This window comes from Scyliorhinus canicula, chromosome 12, assembly GCF_902713615.1.
Source record: "Scyliorhinus canicula chromosome 12, sScyCan1.1, whole genome shotgun sequence".
Classification (NCBI taxonomy): Eukaryota; Metazoa; Chordata; class Chondrichthyes; order Carcharhiniformes; family Scyliorhinidae; genus Scyliorhinus; species Scyliorhinus canicula.
Window position 1 is genome coordinate 25,168,303 of NC_052157.1, and position 27,087 is coordinate 25,195,389.

Sequence of the window (27,087 nt, forward strand, 5' to 3'; positions counted from 1 at the left end):
ACCATTTAAATGCCCTTAATGTTGGCAAGTCCACTACTGTTGCAGGCAGGGCATTCCACGCCCTTACTACTCTCTGAGTAAAGAACCTACCTCTGACATCTGTCCTATATCTATCTCCCCTCAATTTAAAGCTATGTCCCCTCGTGCTAGACATCACTATCCGAGGAAAATGACTCTCACTGTCCACCCTATCTAATCCTCTGATATTCTTGTATACCTCAATTAAGCCACCTCTTAACCTTCTCTCTAATGAAAACAGCCTCAAGTCCCTCAGCCTTCCCTCATAAGATCTTCCCTCCATACCAGGCAACATCCTGGTAAATCTCCTCTGCACCCTTTCCAATGCTTCCACATCCTTCCTATAATGCGGTGACCAGAATTGCACACAATACTCCAAATGCGGCCGCACCAGAGTTTTGTACAGCTGCAACATGACCTCATGGCACCGAAACTCAATCCCTCTGCCAATAAAAGCAAACACACCGTACACCTTCTTAACAACCCTATCAACCTGGGTGGCAACTTTCAGGGATCTATGGACATGGACACCGAGATCTCTCTGCTCATCCACACTACCAAGAATCTTACCATTAGCCCAGTACTCTGTCTTCCTGTTATTCCTTCCAAAATAAATCACCTCACACTTTTCTGTATTAAACTCCATTTGCCACCTGTCAGCCCTGCTCTGCAGCTTATCTATGTCTCTCTGTAACTTGTAACATCCTTCCGCACTGTCCACAACTCCACCGACTTTAGTGTCATCTGCAAATTTACTCACCCATCCTTCTATGCCCTCCTCTAGGTCATTTATAAAAATGACAAACAGTAGTGGCCCCAAAACAGATCCTTGTGGTACACTAATAGTAACTAGACTACAGGCTAAACATTTCCCATCAACCACCACCCTTTGTCTTCTTCAGCAAGCCAATTTCTGATCCAAACTGCTAAATCACCCTGAATCCCATGCCTCCGTATTTTCTGCAAAAGCCTACCGTGGGGAACCTTATCAAACGCTTTACTGAAATCCATATACACCACATCAACTGCTTTACCCTCGTCCACCTGTTTGGTCACCTTCTCAAAGAACTCAATAAGGTTTGTGAGGCACGACCTACCCTTCACAAAACCGTGTTGACTATCTCTAATCAAATTATTCCTTTCCAGATGATTATACATCCTATCTCTTATAAATCTTTCGAAGACTTTGCCTACAACAGAAGTAAGGCTCACTAGTTACAGGGGTCATCTCTACTCCCCTTCTTGAACAAGGGGAAAACATTTGCTATCCTCCAGTCTTCTGGCACTATTCCTGTAGACAAAGATGACTTAAAGATCAAAGTCAAAGGCTCAGCAATCTCCTCCCTAGCTTCCCAGAGAATCCTAGGATAAATCCCATCCGGCCCAGGGGACTTATCTATTTTCACACTTTCCAGAATTGCTAACACCTCCTCCTTATGAACCTCAAGCCCTTCTAGTCTAGTAGTCTGTATTTCAGTGTTCTCCTCGACAACATTGTCTTTTTCCTGTGTGAATACTGGCGAAAAATATTGATTTAGCACCTCTCCTATCTCCTCGGACTCCACGCACAACTTCCCACTACTGTCCTTGACTGGTCCCATTCTTACCCTCGTCATTCTTTTATTCCTGACATATCTATAGAAAGCTTTAGGGTTATCCTTGATCCTACCTGCCAAAGACTTCTCATGTCCCGTCCTGGCTCTTCTTAGCTCTCTCTTTAGGTCCTTCCTTGCTAACTTGTAACTCTCGAGCGCCCTAACTGAACCTTCACGTCTCATCTTTACATAAGCCTCCTTCTTCCTCTTGACAAGTGATTCAACTACTTTAGTAAACCACGGTTCCCTCGCTCGACCACTTCCTCCCTGCCTGACAGGTACATATTTTTCAAGGACATGCAGTAGCTGTTCCTTGAACACGCTCCACATTTCAATTGTGCCCATCCCCTGCACATTCCCTCCCCATCTGATGCATCCTAACAGTGAGATAGATCGGTACGACCGACACAATTGGGTCTTTATCTTCCTTAAGAATCAGATAGGAGGCCTGTGTGAGGGTGCAGGGCAACGAACCCTGGAACAAGGAGTCATTAAATATGTCCAGAATTTGAGGCACCAGCTGCTCCAAGAACTTCTTAGAGAATTCAATCGGAAAGGCATTTGGACCAGGGGCGTTGCCAGTTTGCATCAAATTAATGCATTTGAAAATATCATCAGGGATTAACAGGGATTCCACATGCCATTCTTCTGAACCTCCACAGGTGGGTTGGATAGGCTGTCCGAAAAGTAAGATATGGCCAATCCATCCACCTGACTTTCCGATCTATAAAGATCACGACAGAACGATTCAAAAGTCACATCAACTTGAGGAGGGGAGCAAACAAGGTTACCGCTCGAATTGCGTACCTGTACGATTTCCAGAAATGTCACCTGCCGTTTACGCTGATGAGTCAAAAGGTGACTGACTTTCTCCCCATAATCGTAAAACATGCTCCATTAACTAGCCCGCGACAATGCCGGATGACAATAGCTCAAACTGCATATGCAGCTTTTTCTTACTTGCCAGCTATCCTGGGGTAGGATCAAGCGAGTACTGGTGGTCTACCTCAAGTATGGAGTCCCCCAGCCTCTGCTGTTCCACCCTCACTGTGCTCACAAAATGCACTTTATTAGAGATAATTTCCCCCTTAGGACCACCTTAAGTGCTTTCCACAGCGTGGAAGGCGAGATTGACTCGCTTTAATTAATTTTTCTATAGTCCTCTATGGCAGTGGACACGCGCTCACAAAATGTCTTATCCGTGAACATTGTTGTGTCTAACCTCCATGGCAGAGTGGGGCCAGACTCCAGTGCCAAATCAACAAAGTGCGGGTTATGGTCCTAAATCACAATTGCTGAGTACTCAGCCAGCACCACGGAGAGGAGAGACTATCCACCACAAAAAGAAAATCAATCTGCGAATGTGCCTGATGCACATGCGGAAGAAAATGGAAAATCTTTATCACCTGGGTACAAGAAATGCCAAGGATCAACTCCACCCCACCCATTCCATGAAAGTCAACAAAGCCCTGGCCAACCCGGTGGAGTAAGAGATTTGGGCTTGGAAAGACCCAATCTTGAGTCCAAAACATAGGCAGGTCCCCACCCAAAATGAGATGAAAGTCTAAATCGGGGGACAAAGGCTAGCAGGGCGTCAAAAATATTCATATCATCAGTTCTTGCCATAAATATCAACCCTAATCATAGGGTGCCCACCAGAGAGCCACAGACAACATCGTGTCTGCTATTAGGGTCAGCCAAAATCTTAAGAGGCAGAAAACTGAACCCTTTTATTAATTAAATCGCCGCACCCCAGGCCTTACCATCAAAACCTGAATGAAAGCCCTGTCCTACCCATCCCTTTCGCAGCCTGGTCTCTGACCTGCAAATGGGTGTCCTGCAAAAACACCACATTGGAGTTTAAGCTGTTAGGGTGAGCAAATATTCTCGATCATTTCACCAGGCCATTTAAAACACCAATGTCCCAGGTGACCAAATGAATTAGGAGTCACCCACCCCACCCCAATCCGGAGTCCATTTCCACCAAGAAAATGACTAAAGGATACTAAAAGGTAGAGCACCCAAGATGGCCACTCAACCAAATTGAAAGACTGAGCAAAGAGAAATCTGAAGACAGGTCAGCGAACTAGCCCCATAGGCAGCACGGTAGCACAGTGGTGAGCACTGTTGCTTCACAATGCCAGGGCCCCAGGTTCAATTCCCTGCTTGGGTCACTATCCGTGCGGAGTCTGCACATTCTTCCCGTGTATGCATGGGTTTCCACCGGATAGTCCGGTTTTCTCCCACAAGTCCCGAAAGATGCGCTTGTACGGTAATTTGGATATTCTGAATTCAACCCGTGAACCCAAACAGGCGCCAGAGTGTGGCGACTAGGGGCTTTTCATGGTAACCTCATTGCATGTAATGTAAGCCTACCTGTGACAATAAAGATTATTATTCCCCTCCTCCGCCTACCCCCAACGCCATCACCCTTGAATACAACCACACCCATACACAAAGAGAGGCAAGGCAAACACAGAATACTAAAATCTACTTTGAACAAACCTAAACAAAACAAGAACTCTAAGTTCAATCTTTAAAAAAAACTATTATGAGCTGCATCCAAGCCTTCAAAACCGCTCCTGTTAGCTAACTCTTGGGTTAGCAGGGAGACTCCCAACTGGGGATAAAAAATTGTTACAGACAAGAACAACAAATACAAGAACAACAAATTGAATAATTTGCCTCCTTGTCCTCTTCTCTAGATAATTCGCTTTGGCCTCCAACGTTTTTTTTGCTTTGATCACCGAAGATAGCTCCGATTCCAGTGAGGCAATCTGATCACTGTGGCTGGAAGGGGTCACTTCCATAATTTTGAACATGGTCTCATGGACTTCCATGGTTTCATTAGTTTTCCCCAGAACCACTTGAATGGGGGCCAAGGCCTCTTCCATTGATTTCCGAAGGTGCTCTAACACAATTTGCCGGTGCTTTTTGAATTCCTTTGCCATGGTACTAGAAAGCACCTTGGATGTTAGTGGAGTGACTGGAACACCAGAGACTGACTCTGCCATTTAAAAAAATTACTTTATCAGTGTTACAAAGTCAGAGCTCAGTGTGGGGACAGGAGCAAACCTCTAATCCAGTTCCTTGCCTGCTCCAAAAAACAATTCAAATTGAATCCAATTCATGGTCCCCACAAGAGACATATACCAGATCCAGGCTTTACACCTGACCTCACGCTCATCTTAGCCAACTGTGCCAATTTACCTGCCAATGAACTCTATGAGGCCTCGGACTTTGTTGACGAACCCCTGCCTTTTTTGGTCATTTCAGTCATACAAGATCCGATTACATGTGGGTTTTCAAGATAATACAACCCATGGTACTAAGATAAGGGCTTAAAGTACAGTATTCTAGCAGGAGACACCCCCGGATACGTCTTCCCTTGACATTACATCACCGTAAGTCTTAATTAGCATTTAATTTTAATAACTTTAATTCCACAAGAACCAAAGGTTTCAAAAATCACTTCAAGTTTCAGCCCTCCTTACCTGCAAGACTGCCTTCAGCTACATACAGCCATACTGGCACACTGTTATTTGTTCACTGTTTCACCATTGGTAGCTGCCCGCCCCTCTGGCCAGCATTGACCATGTTTTTACCTGCACACAAGCCCCCTCTTCCTTCTGCTTTATGTTCAGTCATTCTCTATCTGCTATGCAAATTCATGACTCTCTGAATGCGAAGAGTGCTACAGAAATGAAAATTGTTTAGATTTAACTGTTCAAATTCAATGCAAACAGTTTGTAAATATGCTAGACTGCAGTTCAATCAGAATACTTAAGTGACATCTGTTTTCATGAGTCAAATAAAATAATTTTATGTTGACAAAGGTTAACATTCATGCAACTTATTAGGGCAGACTAAAGAAGGTTTTAAAAATCTAATGATCGGTAAAATAGAAATTTGATTATTGAACATAGAACATTACAGCGCAGTACGGGCCCTTCGGCCCTCGATGTTGCGCCGACCCGTGAAACCATCTGAAGCCTATCTGACCTACACTATTCCATTTTCATCCATATGTCTATCCAGTGACCACTTAAATGCCCTTAAATTTGGCGAGTCTACTACTGTTGCAGGCAGGGCGTTCCACACCCCTACTACTCCGAGTAAAGAAACTGCCTCTGACATCTGTCCTATATCTACCACCCCTCAATTTAAAGCTATGTCCCCTCGTGTTGGTCATCACCATCCGAGGAAAAAGACTCTCACTATCCACCCTATCTAACCCTCTGACTATCTTATATGTCTCTATTAAGTCACCTCTCAGCCTTCTCCTCTCTAACAAAAACAACCTCAAGTCCCTGAGCCTTTCCTCGTAAGACCTTCCCTCCATACCAGGCAACATCCTAGTAAATATCCCCTGAACCCTTTCCAAAGCTTCCACATCCTGAAATGAAATGAAATGAAATGAAAATCGCTTATTGTCACGAGTAGGCTTCAATAAGTTACTGTGAAAAGCCCCTAGTCGCCACATTCCGGCGCCAGTCCGGGGAGGCTGGTACGGGAATCGAACCGTGCTGCTGGCCTGCTTGGTCTGCTTTAAAAGCCAGCGATTTAGCCTTGTGAGCTAAACCAGCCCCTATAATCACCTTCCTATAATGTGGTGACCAGAACTGCACGCAATACTCCAGGTGCGGCCGCACCAGTTTTGTACAGCTGCAGCATGACCTCGTGGCTCCGAAACTCAATCCCCTTACTGATAAAGGCTAGCACACCATATGCCTTCTTAACAGCCCTATTAACCTGGGTGGCAACTTTCAGGGATTTATGTACCTGGATTTTATAAAAATGACAAACAGCAGTGGCCCCAAAACAGATCCTTGCGGTACACCACTAGTAACTGAACTCCAGGATGAACATTTGCCATCAACCACCACCCTCTGTCTTCTTTCAGCTAGCCAATTACTGATCCAAATCGCTAAATCACCTTCAATCCCATACTTCCGTATTTTCTGCAATAGCCTACCGTGGGGAACCTTATCAAACGCCTTACTGAAATCAATATACACCACATCAACCGCTTTACCCTCATCCACCTGTTTGGTCACCTTCTCAAAAAACTCAATAAGGTTTGTGAGGCATGACCTTCCCTTCACAAAACCGTGTTGAGTATAGCTAATCAACTTGTTCTTTTAAGATGATTATAAACCCTATCTCTTATAACCTTTTCCAACATTTTACCCACAACCGAAGTAAGGCTCACAGGTCTATAATTACCAGGATTGCCTCTACTCCCCTTCTTGAACAAGAGGACAACATTTGCTATCCTCCAGTCTTCCGGCACTATTCCTGTCGACAAAGACGACATAAAGATCAAGGACAAAGGCTCTGCCATCTCCTCCCTGGGTTCCCAGAGAATCCTAGGATAAATCCCATCTGGCCATGGGGACTTATCTATTTTTACACTTTCCAAAATTGCTAACACCTCCTCCTTGTTAACCTCAATCCCATCTAGCCTGGTCGACTGTACCCAAGTATTCTCCTCGACAACATTGTCTTTCTCCAGTGTAAACACTGACGAAAAATATCCATTTAACGCTTCCCCTATCTCTTCTGATTCCACACACAACTTTCCACTACTATCCTGGATTGGCCCTAATCTTACTCTAGTCATTCTTTTGTTCCTGATATACCTATAGAAAGCCTTAGGGTTTTCCTTGATCCTATCCGCCAACGACTTTTTGTGTCCGCTCCTCGCTCTTCTTAACTCTCCCTTTAGGTCCTTCCTGGCTAACTTGTAACTCTCAAGTGCCCTAACTGAGCCTTCATGTCTCATCCTAACATAAGCCTTCTTCTTCCTCTTGACAAGTGCTTCAACTTCCTTAGTAAACCACGGTTCCCTTGCTCGACAACTTCCTCCCTGCCTGACAGGTACATACTTATCAAGGACACGCAGTAGCTCTTCCTTGAAAAAGCTCCACATTTCGATTGTACCCATCCCCTGCAGTTTCCTTCCCCATCCTAAATCTTGCCGAATAGCATCATAATTGCCTTTCCCCCAGCTATAATTCTTGCCTTGCGGTATATACCTATCCCTGCCCATCGCTAAAGTAAACATAACCGAATTGTGATCACTATCACCAAAGTGCTCACCTACATCTAAATCTAACACCTGGCCGGGTTCATTACCCAGTACCAAATCCAATATGGCATCGCCCCTTGTTGGCCTGTCTACATACTGTGTCAGAAAACCCTCCTGCACACACTGCACAAAAACTGACCCATCTATAGTACTCGAACTATAGTATTTCCAGTCAATATTTGGAAAGTTAAAGTCCCCCATAACAACTACCCTGTTACTCTCACTCATGTCGAGAATCATCTTTGCTATCCTTTCCTCTACATCTCTGGATCTATTCGGAGGTCTATAGACAACTCCCAACAGGGTGACCTCTCCTCTCCTGTTCCTAACCTCGGCCCATACTACCTCAGTAGACAAGTCCTCAAACGTCATTTCTGCCGCCGTAATACTTTCCTTGATTAACAATGCCACACCCCCCCCTCTTTTACCATCTTCTCTGTTCTTCCAGAAACATCTAAATCCTGGAACCTGCAACAACCATTCCTGACCCTGCTCTACCCATGTCTCCGAACTAATACAATTGCTGATCAACTACCATAGCTGTGTTGTCATGATACATCAATCAAAAATTAACCAGTGTATGTGTAGCAGTTAGGCATTTAAAAATCTTCCCAGTGTAAAAATCTGCATGTTCAGTAAACAACTTGATACATTCTCTCCACCCACCCAAATGTGAAAAACAGCACTGCAAGTTTCTCAAAGTTGTTATTGTGACAATGAAAATAGAGCAATGGTGCTAATGTGGTTGAGACATAGAAACAGGTGTAAACCAGTCAGCCCCTTGAGATTGTCCCATTACTTAATTAGATCACTGATGCTGTCTATCTCAAATGCATTGACCCCCACTTTGACTTATATCCCTCAATATCCAAAATTAACAACAATTTGACAATTCCCTGCTGGGTCACTTCGATTCCCTGCTGGGTCACTGTCTGTGCAGAGTCTGCACTTCTCCCCATGTCTGCGTGGGTTTTCTCCGGGTGCTCCAGTTTCCTCCCATAAGTCCGGAAAGACATGCTTGTTAGGTGGATTGGGCATTCTGAATTCTCCCTCAGTGTAGCCGAACAGGCGTCATAGTGTGGTGGCTAGGGGCTTTTCACAGTAACTTCAGTGCAGTGTTAACGTAAGGCTACTTGTGACACGCAAAGATTTTTATTTATTATTGTTAAATTGTGAATTAATTTGGCATCCAGAGCCCTTTACGGTGAGAACAAGTTTTCTGCTATCCTTTGGTTTAAAGAAGTGTTTCCTGGATTCCTTTCTGAATGGTCCTCTACTGAGATTATATTCCTCTGAACTGTACTTCCCCCAAAATAGGATTTTTAATACTGTCCTTCAACTAGATCACCCCTCAATCTTTTAAACTTAAGAGAATTCAACATACATTTAACAAACATAGATGTACGAGGCAAGTTTTCTTTACACAGAGGGTAGTGGGTGCCTGAAACTCGCTGCCGGAGGAGGTGGTGGAAGCAGGGACGATAGTAACGTTTAAGGGGAATCTTGACAAATACATGAATTGGATGGGAATAGAGGGATATGGATCCTGGAAGTGTAGAAGATTTTAGCTTAGACGGGCAGCATTGTCGGCACAGGCTTGGAGGGCTGAAGGGTCTGTTTCTGTGCTGTACCTTTATTTGTTCTTTATTATCTAATTTGTTCTCGTCACCAACCTTATCCACCTGCCAATGTGTCAGCAAGTTCATGCTTGTGACCATTACATTTAGCTAATTGCCTTGTTAAAACAGATAATGGTTATTGGCTCAACCTCCAAATAAATAGTATAAATGGGCACAGCTGATTTCGATTGACGGGGATGTGCTGAGAAGTTGCACAGCAGGTGACTCGTCTCCCAGGGACCTGAAAATTAGGCTCTTTGAGCCCGAAAAGGCCCACTGACACAAAAAAAATCCCCGCACCACGACCGCAACACTACAAGAGGAAAATGGCAAATAGCAGCCACTCCAGAGGACATGTGGAAACCAGGAGCGGAAAAAGCCCGGACAAACAAACAAACAACCGAACTGGCCGATGCACGAGGCAGCAAAACTTGAGCCTTGCCAGAGCGAGGGGGACCTGCCCGCCGCACGAGAAGCCGCCCCTTCACCAGGGGATGGGTGGAGGATGTTTTTCTCAAGTGAATTGTGAGTGCGCATTGGGAAGAGACAACGTCGGACATTCAAGCTTCGGTGAAGCTTTCGGTCACCGTAAGTCTGCCGACCATGCTGGTGGCCCTAGATAAGGCGGAAACCCAGGAGGAAACTATCAAAGAGCTGGAAAAAGCTGCACCAGACCAGGGTAACCAAATCATCGCCCTGGAGAAGGAAGTGGTAAGGCTGGTCGCGATGCAGGAGAATTTGAAATTGGAAATCGAAGACCAGGAGAACCGGTCGAGGTATCAAAACCTACAAATTGTGGGCTTACCGGAGGGGATCAAAGGACGGAACCCCGCAGACTATGTGGCCCAAATGCTGGTGGTTAGCTTCCGTAACCCACCAGAAATCGACAGAGAACTCCAGTCGCTTCACCCAAAGCCGGGGAACAGCCTAGGGCGATAATCGCCAAAATGCACCGATACCAGGACCGGGAACGAACCCTGTGCTGGGAGAGACAATCCAAAAATTGCAACTGCGAAGGCCAATGGATTCAAATTCATCAGGACATTGGACTTGACCTGGCCAAGCGCCGGGCAGAATTTAATAGGGTGAAGGCTGCGCTGTACAGAAACAGCATAAAGTTTGGGATGCTGTACGCAGCCACGCTCTGGGTCACGTTCCAAGGCAGGGAGCACTTCACGGCCTATGCAGATAAGTTTGTCTTGGAGAACGGACTGGAGAGGCGGCAGCAGGGACAGCGGTCAGGAGCCCAAAGGAAGAGACTCTTAATGTTTACTTTCTGAATTGGCAACTGTGAACCACCATGTCGATAACTTTGTGTGGGATTATTCTGGCACTGAGAGGAAAGAGAAGAAATAGGAACGAGTGCAGCAAAGCACAGAAGGTGAGGAGAATGATGGACAAGGATCTCCGGGATCGGGCAACGGAGGATGCACAACTAGCCCCGGGAGGGGGGCCACCACACTAGTGGGGTAGCTAGCACCGGGAAGCGTGCAGGAGAGAGGCACGTCTCCCACAAGGGGGAAAGCTACTGGCTGGCGGGGGCGGGGGGAGAGACAGCGGGAATAAGGGGACATCTAGGGGTAGAAACAGGGGGAAGGGACATCACAAGGGAAATACAGATAAAACGAGGACTGAGGGCATTAGGCTGGCCACATTCTGATGTTAGTGTGGGTCACATTTAGAAACATGGACTTAAACACAAAGCTTCAGTCTTTCAAATGTTGATGCAGTACAATGACATCAGCATAGAAAAAAGGTCACATTATAATCAAAAGTTGCTGCCTAAGCTCACTGCAAAAGCCTTTTTACAAGTTCTAGTTTTTCCCATAATAAAAAGATCGACTCCCTTGAGCCAGAAATATGTGGTATACTAGGCGGCACCGTGGTTAGCAATGCTGCCTCACAGCTCCAGAGACTCGGGTTCAGTTTCAGCCGTGGGTGATTGTGTGGAGTTTGTACTTTCTCCCAGTGTCTGCATGGGTTTCCTCCTACAATCCAAAGATTTGCAGGTTAGGTGGATTAGCCATGCTAAGTTGCCCCTTGGTGTCTGTCCATGGATGTGCAGGTTGGATGGGGTTCAAGGCTAGGGTGGGTTAAGGTGCTCTTTCAGAGAGTCGATGCAGACTTGATAGGCCGAATGGCCTCCTTCTGCACTAGTGATTCTAATGTAGTGATTCTGTTTCAGCTTCACACGTAGAAAGGACACATATGGGGCGCGATTCTCCGACCCCCACACCGGGTGGGAGAATCGTGGGAGTGCCGGGCGAATCACGCCACGCTGTCCTGGCACCCCCACGCGATTCTCCCCCCCCCCCCCCACCGGCGTGTCATGTTTTGCGACCGGAGTGGCGATTCTCCGGCCCGAATGGGCCGAGCAGCCTGCCGAATCCGACCGGTTCACGCCGGCGCCAACCACACCTGGTCACTGCCGGCGTGAACATCGCTCGACCGCTGCATGTGGGGCCTGTGGGGGGTGGAGGGAGGATCAAGCACCAGGGGCATGCTCAGGAGGGGTCTGGCCCGTGATCGGTGCCCACCGATCGTCGGGCCGGCGTCTCTGAAAGACGCACTCTTTTCCCTCCGCCGCCCCGCAAGATCTATCCTCCATGTCTTGCGGGGCAGCGGAGGAGAAGACGGCAACCGCGCATGTTGGCGCCGGCGGTCATTTAGTCGCAGCCGGGCGCGTCATTCTGGCCGCGCCGCTTTGATGCAAGCGTCAAGGCCCGCGTGCGTGATTGACACGCCGCCACTCCTAGCCCCCCTGGGGGGGGGGGGGGGGGGGGGGGGGGGGGGAGATAGGTGGCGAGGAGCGGCCTCCAACAGTGGAGTGAAGCACTCTGGGTTTCACTCCGGCGTCGGCACTTTGTCTCCCTTTGGGAGAATTTCGCCCATGATAACCAAAACTAGTTGCAGACAAATCCCACACAAGACTTCAAACTTCTGTTTGAAAGGACTGGCTGAAAATACGTACATGAGCCCAGGAGGCTCCATACAAATGTTGATACAATCCTGGGGTTTCACCTCCCTTCTCATCTTAACTTCTGGAGGACAATACAGGTTCTCCATAGTTCTCCAGGTTCTCTTGCTGACACTGCAACATGATTGCATCTTATGGAATTCACAAAGTCAAACCAACAAATGGAAGCAAGAATTTGAGAAAACATTGTCACATTTACAAATACCCAACACCCTTTTACTCACCAAATACTCTTCGTCAATATGGTGCAAAGAGGTCGTCCAAACCACAGGCCACCCCACATGCTCCCCCCAGCCCTGGCAGTCCAACCCTCAAATTCTACACAATTCAATCTTATCTTGTTTATCTCTTATTCACTGGTTTGTGACGTTTAATTTTGTGACCTTGAAGATTTGAAAATGACTGTCCTTTGTAATGTTGTCTTGTTGGCAGATATCAGATCTTAACATTCTAATGTAGGATTTAACACAGTACATCAAATCCCACTGTCTAAAAACTGGTGGTGGCTGAAAACCAGACATTTTTTAAACAGGGCCCTGCAAGAATTCTAAGACCTAATAAATGAGTGAAAAATATATTGGCTTGCTTGGTGGGTTGCTGCACCGACCAGCATGGTGACATTCCAAATGGTTCTCGTGCCTAAAGTTTCACATGCTCCAAGTGGTTGGAGTGACTCTTGACCCCACCTGACCCAAGTCGGCTTGATTTGTCTGACCCAGCCCCAACCGTCTGACTGCATAGGAGCACCCAACCCAACCCAACCCCCAGTGTGTGGAGACGCCGGCGTTGGACTTCCAACACCAGGTTAAAGTCCAACAGGTTTATTTGGAGTCACTAGCTTTCGAAGCATAACTCCTTCATCAGGTGAGCGATAAAGGTAGTGATTCCAAATAAACCTGTCGGACTTTAACCTGGTGTTGTAAGACTTCTTATTGTGCCAACCCCCAAGTCTAATAGAACAGGTAGATCCATGCAGGTTTAAAAAGTACAAGTCTTGATAGTGACACATTTAACTATCACTTGATAGTGATAGTTTAAAAAAATACATGTCTTGATACAGGTAGTGTTAGCCATAACTATGTAGGGCAATAAAGTTAAAGCAATCATGTCAAAGAAGCTAGCAGAAATCCCAAATATCAGATCCAGCTTTGTTAGCATTAATAAAAAAGACAGGTGAAGCTCCTTGGCAGGTGTTTTCAAAAGGCTAAAAGCTTAGATGGATAGAGAACACTTCAATATTTATTCTAAAGGAACTTATTCTCTTGATTTTGAATATTCTCTATTCATTGAATTAAAGTTCCAATTTGTTCCTGGAAACCGGCAGATCTGAAATCCAGCACAAACTCGGTCCCAAGATTGCAGTTTTGAGACACTCTACCTGTGTAAGCAGCTTAAATCGAGATTTGGAAATTGAAGCAAACATGAATTTGAACTGGACATGGTTTGCAGACTCTATGGGAAGCAAAAAGTCCATAAATACAAAACTATTTGGTACTCCTGTTCCACAGCTTTTTCATCTCTGAAGTTCAATAGACAGACGCCTGGTGGTATTAAAGAGGCACAACAACTGGACTTGAAACTTTCTGCATTTGATTTTGAAGAATTCAGTGACCTGTTTTTCCTTGCCCATTGGTAATAATTATACTGCTCAATAGGAATACCATGGCCATCATTTTAACTGATCCTATTGTGCGAACAGAGGCAAGAAAATGAGAGAGAGGCAAAATAACAAAAGTAAAAATACTGGACTATTAATCAGAGAAGATTTTTCGGGGCCTGTGTGACAACACTCAGTTTTTGGAGCTAAATAAATATATTAGTGCTACTGCCTGTAGCACTTTCCTCTCTGAGTCACTAGGTTCTGCGTTCAAGTGCCAGTCTCGGGTTTGGGCACAAAACTCCAGGATGACATTTCATTGCAGGATTGAGAGAAAGCTATTGTGTCGTTTTTCAGGTGAGACATTAAACCAAGACCATGCCTGTCCTCTCAAGTGAACATAAAAAGATCCTATGACACTACAGTATTTAAAAACAGGGAAAGAGCTATTCCTCGTGTATAGTCTATATTTGTCCCTCAATCAGCATTACAAAAGTAGATCACATTGGAGTTTTGGGGAGTTCGCCATGTGCAAATTAACTGCAGCATTTTCTGCAATGGTGACTCTTTCATAAAATAACTTTACTGGTCACTTTGGGATGACATGAGAGATGCTACATAACTGCAAATCTTTCAAAATTATTACCATTATTGACACTAAATATTGGTGGAAGATCTTTAGAAGTTTCAATAGATTTGAATACTATAAAGTGGGAACTGTAACAGAGCTTACCTACGGGGAATACGGTGGTACAGTCGTTAGCACTGCTGTCTCACAGCGCCAGGGACCCGGGTTACATTCCGGCCTCGGGTGACTGTATGGGGTTTTTGTTTTTTTTTTTATTTTAAATTTTACAGTACCCAATTCATTTTTTCCAATTAAGGGGCAATTTAGCATGGCCAATCCACCTAGCATGCACATCTTTGGGTTGTGAGCGCGAAACCCACGCAAACACGGGGGGAGTGTGCAAACTCCACACGGACAGTGACCCAGAGCCGGGATCAAACCTGGGACCTTGGCGCCGTGAGACAGCAGGGCTAACTCACTCCACCACCGTGCTGCCCTGTCTGTGTGGAGTTTGTACGTTCTCCCAGTGTCTGCGTGGGTTTCCTCCGGGTGCTCCAGTTTCCTCCCACAGTCCAAAGATTTGCAGGTTAGGTGGATTGGCCATGCTACATTGCCCCTTAAGATAAATTTGTAGGAATAGGGCAGGGGATTGGGCCAAGGTGGGATGGTCTTTTGAAGGGTCGGTGCAGACTCGATGGGCCGAATGGCCCCCTTCTGCATTGCAGGATTCTATAGTTCTACAATCTATGAACAAAATACTGTGTACTAAGATTGGAGGGAAAAAACACATCCAGTTTTACTGGATTGCTTTCAGATTTGCTATGGATGCTATGGATGCTGGGGTAGTGTGAATGCTGGGGTAGTGTAATCTCTTCCTAGAGGGGAAAATGAAAGGATGAAGGAACAGAGGATGTTAGGGTGAAGAGTTAAAAAATTAGGGCGAAGAGTTAAAAAATTAGGGTGGCGATCATAGGGAATCACCTGATCTTTCCCAGTGTCCACAATTTCTGTTGTACTGCTTTTTCACAGTACTTATCCAAATCTTTTTAAGTTTGCTGAATAAATCATTGCCCACTGCCTACCTTTTTTAATAATCTTTATTGTCACAAGTAAGCATCATACTGCAATGAAGTTACTGTGAAAAGCCACTAGTCTTCACATTCCGACGCCTGATCGAATACACAGCATGTCTTTCCGGGCTTATAGGAGGAAATAGTTTCTGGATAGTCAGAGACTTTTTCCCAGGGTAGAGGGGTCAATTACTCGGGGGCATAGGTTTAAGGTGCAAGGGGCAAGATTTAGAGAAGATGTACGAGGCAAGTTTTTTTTAAACACAGAGGGTAGTGGGTGTCTGGAACTCGCTGCCGGAGGAGATGGTGGAAGCAGGGACGATAGTAACGTTTAAGGGACATCTTGACAAATACATGAATAGGATGGGAATAGAGGTACGGACCCTGGAAGTGTAGAGGATTTTAGTTTAGACGGGCAGGCACGGGGAGAACGTGCAGACTCCGCACAGACATCAGCCGGTGGAATTTAAATTCAAGCAACAAATCTGGAATTAAAAGCTAGTCTCAGTAATGATGACAATGAAATCATTGTCAATTATGACCTTCAGGGAAGGAAATCTGCCATCCTTACCTGGTCTGTCCTCCATGTGGCTCCAGTCCCTCAGCAAATGTGGCTGACTTTTAACTGCCCTACAAAATCATTTTGCAAGCTACTCAGTTCAAGGGTAATTACGGATGGGCAACAAATGCTGGTTCTGCCTGCAATGTCCCCATCCCATGAAAAAATAAATACACCACTGTCCACAAAATTTTAACATCAACATAGGTTTTCTATTCTCCCTCTGCTATATTTGGCACTTTAGCCCCTTGCTGTAGAATTTCCACTAATTTTAATCCTGCTCCACCATCTAAATAATGGTGGGATGGGACTTCTGAATGCTGGTCAATGCCATTCTTGATCCTGCTGGAACTCCACAACTTCCCACTGGTTGAATAGAGTATACATTCACTACTATTTATGCAACTGAAACACCTTGGGTGGCAGAAGAGGAATTGGCCAGCTACTGCACCCGAGTTCTGGCAGGTCTGGTTAAGGTATCGGAAGGTACCGGAGGAGATGGTGGAAGCAGGGACGATAGTAACGTTTAAGGGACATCTTGACAAATACATGAATAGGATGGGAATAGAGGTACGGACCCTGGAAGTGTAGAGGATTTTAGTTTAGACGGGCAGCATGGTCGACGCAGGCTTGGAGGGCCTGTGCTGTACTTTTCTTTGTTCTTTGAAACCGCAGCACCTGGAGGAAACCCACGCAGGCACGGGGAGAACGTGCAGACTCCGCACAGACAGTGACCCAAGCTGGGAATCAAACCTGGAACCCTGAAGATGTGAAACAGTGCTACCTAATGTTCTACCGTGCCCCCCAAAACACGGGGAGAATGTGCAAAGTCCACACAGACAGTGACCTAGAGCCGGAATCGAACCTGGGACCTCGGCGCAGTGAGGCAGCAGTGCTAACCACTGCACCACCATGGTGCCCTTGCAGTCTATTCCTTATAAGGGAGAGGCAGTGGCGTAGTAGAAATTTCACTGGGCTAGTAATCCAGAGGCCCAGGTTAGTGCACTGAGGGACAAGGGTTCAAATCCCACCACATCAGCCGGTGGAATTTAAATTCAAGCAACAAATCTGGAATTAAAAGCTAGTCTCAGTAATGATGACAATGAAATCATTGTCAATTATGACCTTCAGGGAAGGAAATCTGCCATCCTTACCTGGTCTGTCCTCCATGTGGCTCCAGTCCCTCAGCAAATGTGGCTGACTTTTAACTGCCCTACAAAATCATTTTGCAAGCTACTCAGTTCAAGGGTAATTACGGATGGGCAACAAATGCTGGTTCTGCCTGCAATGTCCCCATCCCATGAAAAAATAAATACACCACTGTCCACAAAATTTTAACATCAACATAGGTTTTCTATTCTCCCTCTGCTATATTTGGCACTTTAGCCCCTTGCTGTAGAATTTCCACTAATTTTAATCCTGCTCCACCATCTAAATAATGGTGGGATGGGACTTCTGAATGCTGGTCAATGCCATTCTTGATCCTGCTGGAACTCCACAACTTCCCACTGGTTGAATAGAGTATACATTCACTACTATTTATGCAACTGAAACACCTTGGGTGGCAGAAGAGGAATTGGCCAGCTACTGCACCCGAGTTCTGGCAGGTCTGGTTAAGGTATCGGAAAGCATGTTGCTTTCTCTAGGAATGAAATGAAAATCGCTTATTGTCAAGAGTAGACTTCAACGAAGTTACTGTGAAAAGCCCCTAGTCGCCACATTCTGGCGCCTGTCCGGGGAGGCTGGTACGGGAATCGAACCATGCTGCTGGCCTGCTTTAAAAGCCAGCGATTTAGCCGAGCGAGCTAAACCAGCCCCATGACAGATCTGCAACCAGATGCTGTAAGGATATTGACCTCTCCAAATGTAGTGGGTCTCAATTCTGGCCGTATGGTGTGTTTGCTTCTTGCAGATTTATAATGTGCCTGTGACACTGGAAGTAGAAAAACAGAGATTCCGCTGGATCATATCTTTTCAACTGTCCTTCCTTCTCTTGACAACGGATACAAATAACTGCCCTTTACCCAGACTCCTGCCAAAAAGGGTAGTGCATCAAAAGGTAACCCAGCATTATAAGATCCTGTTACAAATTTTTTGCCTCACCTTGCCCTCCTCTACAATGCCCCAAGTACGCCAAAATAAAAATTCAGTCTTTAAGATCTGGAATATTTCATAAGTATAATCTCAGAGCCTTCTCTTCTTCACTGTAATAAATCTTTGTTTCTTCTGCCTCTCAGCCAACTCAAGAGCCCAATTTCGCTATCAGTTTAGTTATTTATTGACGGTAATTCCTTTGAAGTCTGGGTGCCTCTCTCACAATACAATACTGTAACTAGAATTGTACACAGTACTCTGGTGGGAGACCAGCACTCTTGTATAATTGTACTCGCGTCCAGACCGATGCTCTATTCCTCTGGTATGAAGTCACTGTCCAGTTTGTTCTCATTAGCGTCGCTACATTCTATACTGCTGGCGTCAGCGATCGATCTTCATTCTTCTTTCAGAATCTCATGGCTATGAATTTGTCGATGTTTAATGTCACTGACCACAATATCTCAGCTCAACTCCCAATCTATCCAGATCCTTCTGCATTTGATCAGCCTGTTCTTGGTTGTTTGCAATACCTCCCGTTTAGAATGATTAACAAATTGGATAGCTTTATTTCTGTCCAGTCTTTAAATCATTTATGTAAAAATTTGCAGCAAAGTAATAATTTAGGCAGTAGTCGATTAATTCGGTCTTCCCTTGATCCAGGATACGGTGTAAATATGTTGTGTTTCTTCAGTCTAAGCCAAATGACAATCCATTTCAGAAGCATTGCATCAATGCAGGGCCTTCCCACTTTGCAGGACAATTTTCAATATGATGGTAGAATAGAAAAGTAAAAGGGAAGGAACAAGGGTGTGTGCACAGTAAAGGTGGAGTTTGCCACCATGGCATGTGGCAAAGAGGAAAGGAAGGAAGAAAATTAGGTTGAAGACAAACAAGTAGTAGGAGAGGGGGACAGAGAGAAGTAAACCCAGATAGTGACAGGCAAGGGGCAGAACTTTCTCTGTGAGCTTCAGGGCACTGATGTCAGGGTCAAATAGGGGTCAGAAGCTCGCACAGTGAAGTAATCTATTACTTGGCTGTGATCTTCTTCAAACTGGCTATTAGCGAGAGAAGACGGGCTTGCCAATAAGAGCCTATATGGCAATTAAGAAGCATAGGCTGCCTTTTGAGATAGCGAAGAGACAGCACCTCCATTTTGCGGTGCCTTCAGACTTTTAATAAAGTTTTAAGCAAAAGAATAGATCGAGCAGCTGGGCCACCGCTGTAGAGGGGAATACTTCCACAGAATGGCTTGCAGCTAAAGCCAGGCAGGCTGGGAAGACCTCAGCGCCTGCCTGGAGTGCTCATCCCACCACCTAGGTCTGCGACCACGAGGCTACCTCCAGGCAGCTATCTTTCAAATAGGTCCCAAAATAGGTCCCAACAGGCCTTTATACAGCGTTAATTAGCTACTCACCACTTGCGGACAGGTAACCTGCCTTACCCCCATTCCGTCCCATCTTTGCCTAAAGGAAAGTGGTCCAGCAGGAATGATGGTGCCACAAAAGCAACACACAGGCCAACAGGATCTAAACATTCAGTGCCCTAACAAGGAGCCACATATGAACTAGAATCATAGAATTTACATTGCAGGAGGCCATTCAGCCCATCGAGTCTGCACCATCCCTTGGAAAGAGCACACTACCCAAGCCCACATCTCCACCCTATCCCAGCAACCCCACGTAATCTTTTTGGGCACAAAAGGAAATTTAGCATGGCCAGTCCACCTAACCTGCACATCTTTGGACTGTGGGAGGAAACCGGAGCACCGGAGGAAACCCACGCAGACACAGGGAGAAAGTGCAAACTCCGCAGACAGTGACCCAGGCCGGGAATCGAACCTGCGTGGATTTCACCCCCACAACCCAAAGATGTGCGGGTTAGGTGGATTGGCCACGCTAAATTGCCCTTTAATTGGAAAAAAATTATTGGGTACTGTAAATTTATTTTAAAAAAGGAGAGTGAAGTGAGAAACATTAGATCTAACATTGGTAGTGGTGGAGGTTGTGACAAGAGAAGAGAGCCAAATGCAAATCAGTCAGAATAAACAGAGGCATAGACAAACAAGGAAGGGGTGTGTTTATTGTTGGGATTCGGGTTGGGACATGGAAGATGATGGTACAGTGATAAGTAGGTAAGAAAGAAAACCAGCAGTAAGAAAAACTTGTGCACTGCACTTACAGTAGAGAGCACACCTCAATGCCTGCCACACTAGGGAGCAAGACCATTCTGTTTCCACCAACATTACACAGTGAGCAGGGGTGGGGGTAGCACAGTCACAGGGACTAACCACACTGCTGCTGTCAAATGTCTGATAGTAACTTCCCCACATAAAAGATCAATTGTACCTTACTTCACTGAGAGACTGAGCCTTTCAAAAAAAAAACATTTTCAAGTGTCAGGAAACAAGTTATAAAATTTGAACATATTTAAAACTTAAGAGTTGTCTCAGTAGTGCTTGTAGGCTTAAAAACACAGCGCTTGAAATAAAAACATACTTCTGTGAGAGACATCAAAAAGAATTAATAGATTTTATACTGGTGTGTAAACCACTAATTTGCAAGTTAATTCTTGAAAAAAGCAGGTGCTGGTTGAGTTTGTTACCTTTATACGGAGTTGTTTCACAGACAAGATTGCCTGAGAATATATCAAATTCATAGCTCAGAACAGAAGCCATGTAAATGCAGTAGGCTGTCTGGAAGGTGCCTTTGCAAGGGTTCTAGTCTGTTATTTGCATGGAGTATAAACTGTGTCTCACCTAAAGCAGACAGTGACAAAGGTTTGATATGGCTTTGCTAGGTCTCTGAGGGAGGTCATTCTATTGTAAATAAAATATTCCAGCAGGCAGAAATCAAAGAATGCTGATCTACAAAACGCAAATAAAACATAATGAAAAAAACTTGAACCTTTCCCATTCATGGATAATTGATGGCAATGTGAGTCACACATAATAAATCTACTGACCTCAATCACATAATAAAAAAAACAAAGTTAGAGAAAACTCAACATTTCTGTGTACACTCTTGTGTTCCACCCCCTTAAACATGTTACAGGGGGGAAAAACTGAGGAAAAGCAATGAAAATATAATGTAGAAAAACACTCTTCATAGTACACACCTTTTCTATGCAGCCATAATTTTCCTTTTTGAACAAAGAATGTTTGACTCCTTGAGTAAAGGAAGTTGCCTCTGGCTAATGCTGGGCTGTACTGTCAGTATCTGAGTGCACCAGATGTCTGCAATGGTCAAAACAACATGTTCTGCCGTGGTGCATATTAGCTCCAGCCTATCACTCTGCAATGCACTGTTTTTGCAATGAGGCAGGCTTATAGCAAGCATAGCAACAGCCGTGCAAGCGGATTGGCTGGCAGCAACACTGAAATCCAGTGTCCAAACTCTACTATAGTTTCCTGCTCAGCTGCCCTGCTCTCAGCTGCAAACAGGTAAATTAAAGTTCAGAGTACAACAGCAGCTCACAATGGCAATTATAGAACTGAGCCAGTGTTTATATTAAACTGTACAAGATCCAGACGTAAAAACTTTAAAAGATCTGTACATAATGAACAAGGGTTACAATTTATCTAGTTATTAAGCAGTTTTTGTTACATAATTCTTAGTGCACAAAAGTCATGGAAATTATTTTCACAATGTGAAAACAATCAATAGATAACTTGGGGCTGGTTTAGCTCACTGGGCTAAATCGCTGGCTTTGACAGCAGACCAAGCAGGCCAGCAGCACAGTTCGATTCCCGTACCAGCCTCCCTGGACAGGCGACTAGCGGCTTTTCACAGTAACTTCATTGAAGCCTACTCGTGACAATAAGTGATTTTCACTTAATGGCTCTGAAATGAAACAAAAGGTACTTATTTTTAAAGGAAGAATACATTTCCTTCACCGCCCTTCATTATCTCTGATCAGCTACGTTCATATGCAAAGGCAAGTTGCTTAAGTCAGTTCCCCAAAGCTGAGCAATTACCAGCCAGATGGCAAGTCTTAATGACACAGCACTCAACTCAAGAAGAAGCGACTAATTATTCATTTTTCTTCCTGCACAATAGTTGAATCTCCTATGGTATCCACCAAGAATGCCCATCATAATAACCCCACCCTCTAGCCTCAACAAAACAATTAAGGAAACTAATGGACAAGATTCAATTAAGGAAACTAATGGACAAGATTCAGGCTCCTTATCAACTCAGGACCACCGGTAATCTTAGTGTTGACGGGCGTTCGTTCAAACAAAAATTCCAACTATACGTGGAAGCATCCGACCTAAATGGCGCGACCGATGCTCGGAAGATAGCTCCTCTACTGACCACTGCGGGTGACCATGTGACAGAGATCTTCAACTCGTTTCAATACACAGAAGGATAAGACAAAACAAAATACCAAACTATCCTGTAGAAATTCGACAGCTACTGCGAGGTTGACACGAACAAGATATTTGAGTACAACATCTTTAAACAGAGGATGCAAGGTAAAGATGAATCCTTCAATAGTTATCTCACTAACCTTAGACAGCTAGCACAATCCTGCAACTTCGGTGACATAACTGACTCCATGATCAGAGACCAAATCCTTTTTGGAGTCCACTCTGATCCTCTGCGAGAGCAATTGCTAAAGATCAAACACATGACCTTAAAAATCGCTATTCAAACGTGCACTGTGAATGAACATTCAAAAAAATCGCTACTCACAATACAAAAATGCTGAGAGAGAAAAACAAACCTCCCACGAGGTGGAGAGTGTTCAGGCCATCTCCCGGATGCAGCGCCTCCACATCTCCGACGGCAGCCATTTCGCGCGCTCATCCCGGGGCCCGGCGCATGCACAATACGATCAGGAATACGAAGCGGCCGAGAACCGCACTGCGCAGGTGCAACGATGCACTGAGCGTCATGATGCCGACGTCATGACGTGTGCAAACTGTGGCACTGCTCACTTTAGAAAAAAATGCCCTGCAAGAGGCAAACAGTGTCTCCACTGTGGGAAACTCAACCACTATGCAGCCCTGTGCAGATCTGCACCACAAGTCAGGAGTCAGCGACCAAAGTTCAAACAGAATCGCATCAGGAGTGTGCAACACCAAACCCATGACTCTGATCAAGGTAGTGCTATAGATCCAGACAATGACTACCTGGACAACACATACCGAGTAGGCATCATCACGAAGTGCAAATACACTACACAGGGCACATCGCAAGTCCAATCAATCGTTGCCGTAGATTCCAAGGACGAATGGAACACAATGATGGATGTCAACCAATGCCCCATCCAGTTCAAACTGGACACAGGTGGCTCCGCCAACCTGATCTCGAAGTTGGACTTCACGAGAATCAAGAAGGCTCCCAAAATCCTTCCAGCTGCTTGCAAACTCCAGGACTACAATGGCAATGCAATTACGGCACTGGGGTCCTGCCATCTGACAGTGTCCAACCGACATATAGAGACAGGTCTACGCTTTGAGATTGTTCAACCAGACAGGGCGTCCCTGCTAGGTGCGCACACCTGCAAGCAACTGAACCTCATCCAAAGGGTCTACACCATGACGCCGTCGCATCCGGATCTTCAGGCCAGCAACGACGACATCCTGACCCAGTACCCAGATGTCTTCAGTGGGATGGGCACACTTCCGTACAAGATTCTACTGCAGCCCGACGTCAAACCAGTGGTCCACGCACCACGAAGAGTCCCTGCTCCACTGAGGGAGCAACTGAAAGCAGAGCTCACAAGCCTAAAAAAGAAAGGCATTTAAGGTCACTGAACCAATCGACTGGGTCAGCTCGATGGAGTGCGTGAAAAGGCCTTCGGGGGATCTACGCATCTGCATCGACCCCAAGGATCTAAACAAAAACATTATGCGGGAACATTACCCAATCCCAAAAAGGGAAGAAATAGAAGGGGTTCGTGTCTATGTTGACAATATCGTAATCTGGTCTTCAACTCCGGAGGGACATGTGTCATGACTAAAGAGCGTATTCCGACGAATACATGAACATGGCCTCAAACTAAACAAACCCAAGTGCTGTTTTGGGTCATCCACGGTGAAGTTCCTGGGTGATCAGATATCAAAACACAGTGTACACCCGGACACGAACAAAATAAAAGCCATCGAGGCAATGAAAGTCCCCGGGGACAAAAAAGCAGTACTCCACTTCCTTGGAGTGGTAAACTTCCTGGGCAAATTCATCCCAAACTTGACCACTCACACAATGGCCCTCAGAAAACTGATCGAGTGGAAGACGGAACACCAGACAGAGTGGTTGGAACCGAAGGCCAAGTTCACCAGTGCACCCGTCCTTGCATTCTTTGACCCAGACCGGGAAACTAAGATATCGACCAATGCGAGTCAGGATGGCATTGGGGTGGTGCTGCTACAAAAAAACGACACATCATCATGGGTCCCAGTAGCATACGCGTCACGGGCAATGACACCAACTGAGACCAGGTACGTGCAGATTGAAAGGGAGTGTTTCGGTCTTCTCACCGGCATCCTCAAATTCCATGACTACATCTACAGCCTGCCGACATTTACCGTTGAGACGGATCACAGACCTCTGGTCCACATCATCCAAAAGGACCTGAAATACATGACGCCCCGATTGCAGAGGATTCTGCTCAAACTCCAGAGGTACGATTTCAATCTGGTGTACATGCCTGGCAAGGAGCTCATCATTGCCGATGCATTGTCCCACTCCATCCCCTCACCGAGTGAGCCACTGGAGATCATCCAGCATATTGAATCGCAGGTGCAAATGTCGCAAGCACCCTCCCTGCAACAGACAAAAAGCTTGTTCTCATCAGAGAAGAGACAGCCAAAGACACCCTGTTGCAGCAAGTCACCCACAACCTCAACAATGGGTGGTCCGAAAGGGCAATGCCCTCAATTCTACAACGTCAAGGACGACCTAATGCTGATCAACGTCGTCCTGCTGAAGATGGACAGAATAGTGATCCCGCTGCTTCTCCAGCGCATGGTGCTGCGGCAGATTCATGAGGGACACTTGGGCATAGAAAAGTGCAGAAGCAGGGCCCGACAAGCCGTCTACTGGCCCGGCATCAACCAGGATATCACGGACATGGTCCTGGACTGCGAAACCTGCCAGAGGTTCCAACCAGCACAGAGTAAGGAGGCGCTCCAACAACACGACCTGGAAACCTCCCCATGGTCCAAGGTCGGCATTGACTTATTCCACGCGAATGGTCACGATTACATCCTACTCATCGATTACTTTTCGAACTATCCGGAGGTGCTGAAGCTGTCCGACCTCACCTCAAGGACAGTCATCAAAGCGTGCAAAGAAACATTTTCGCGGCATTGCATCCCGAATACCGTCATGAGCGACAGTGGCCCGTGTTTCCACAGTCAAGAATGTTCCACGTTTGCCAAGAGCTACAACTTCAGACACGTCACCTCCAGTCTGCACTATCCGCAGTCCAACAGCAAAGTCGTCAAGCAACTCATCCACAAGGCCTCGGACTCCACCTCCAACATACACCTTGCACTACTAGCGTACCAGGCGACTCCCTTATCAACTGGCATGTCACCAGCTCACCTGCTGATGAACAGGGACCTGCAAACAACACTTCCAGCCCTACACACCGGTACTACAAAAGATGCAACAGCTGCACAACAGTCAGAAACAGAACTATGATGCACATGCCACTGATCTGGATGTGCTATCCCCAGCAGACACTGTCAACATAGAACATACAGTGCAGAAGGAGGCCATTTGGCCCATCGAATCTGCACCGACCCACTTAAGCTATCATTTCCACCCTATCCCCGTAACCCAATAACCCCACCTAACCTTTTTGGTCACCAAGGGCAATTTAGCATGGCCAATCCACCTAACCTGCACGTCTTTGGACTGTGGGAGGAAACTGGAGCACCCGGAGAAAACCGACACAGACACGGGGGGGGACCGTGCAGACTCCGCACAGACAGTGACCCAAGCCGGGAATCGAACCTGGGAGCCTGGTGCTGTGAAGCCACAGTGCTATTGACTTGTGCTACCGTGCTGCCCAGGATCAAGACACCTGATGGTGGGTGGTCTGCCCCGGCTGTCATCATTCGGAGGGCCGCGCTCAGATCCTATGTGCGAAAAATGTCTGACAGCACCATTGTTCACAGAAATCGAAGGGCACTGCGGAAAATCATATGTCCACAACCAATTCTCCCTCCACTTCCACCTGTTGAAGTGCCACCTCCAGACACCACAAACCACGAGTCCACCAGTCGTGCCTCCCACACACCTATCAAGACACCGGCATCCCCTCCGCCACCTCTCCGTCGGTCATCGAGGGTCAGACGGAAACCCCAGAGACTGGACTTATGATCATTTTTTTTATGTCCACTGTATATACCAGTCATTCTTAATACTGTCAGCCATAGCTCCCGTTGCCACATTAGGCAGGCACATACACATGTATATATATTTTTTAAACTTTAAAAAGGGGGAGATGTCATGATATGCAGACATGCAACCAATGGGTCATCAGAACAGGATACAACCAATGGGTAATCAGGACAGGACACCCAGGAGGTAGCATTACCACAAGGGGGCACTACACGACCACAATATAAAGGACAAGGCACACTGGCTCTGCCTCTTCCACCAGCAAGAACCTAGAGAGCAAGACAGGGTTGATTAACAGCAACATCACACCCTAGCACGTGGTCTAGAGCAAGCTTGTATAGTTAGCAGAGTAGACTGAGTTACTAGAGTCAGATTAGCAGAGTGACGAACTCATTTAGGAGCATTGTTAATCGCTCAATAAATATGTTGAACTTATCTCAGAGTCTGGAGCATCCTTCAGCAAAGCCTACATCAAGTAGCAGCTTATGTATAACACAACAACTGTAATACAGTCATGGTTCACAGTTTTCAGTTCAAAGCCA

At 45.9% G+C, this 27,087-nt stretch overlaps 1 protein-coding gene across 6 annotated transcripts in view; it reads right to left on the reverse strand.

Annotated features, from left to right (window-relative positions):
- fam214a (family with sequence similarity 214 member A) overlaps nucleotides 1-27,087 on the reverse strand; it is a 185,713-nt gene that overhangs the window by 109,255 nt on the left and 49,371 nt on the right. Inside the window, exon 1 of one of the 6 annotated variants that reach the window (XM_038812941.1) lies at nucleotides 21,303-21,426. The exons of the other annotated variants lie outside the window; for them this stretch is intronic. The gene's annotated coding sequence lies outside the window, so the exon portion shown is untranslated. Of the gene's footprint in view, nucleotides 1-21,302; nucleotides 21,427-27,087 lie in introns of those variants that run through there. 6 annotated transcript variants of the gene reach the window in all.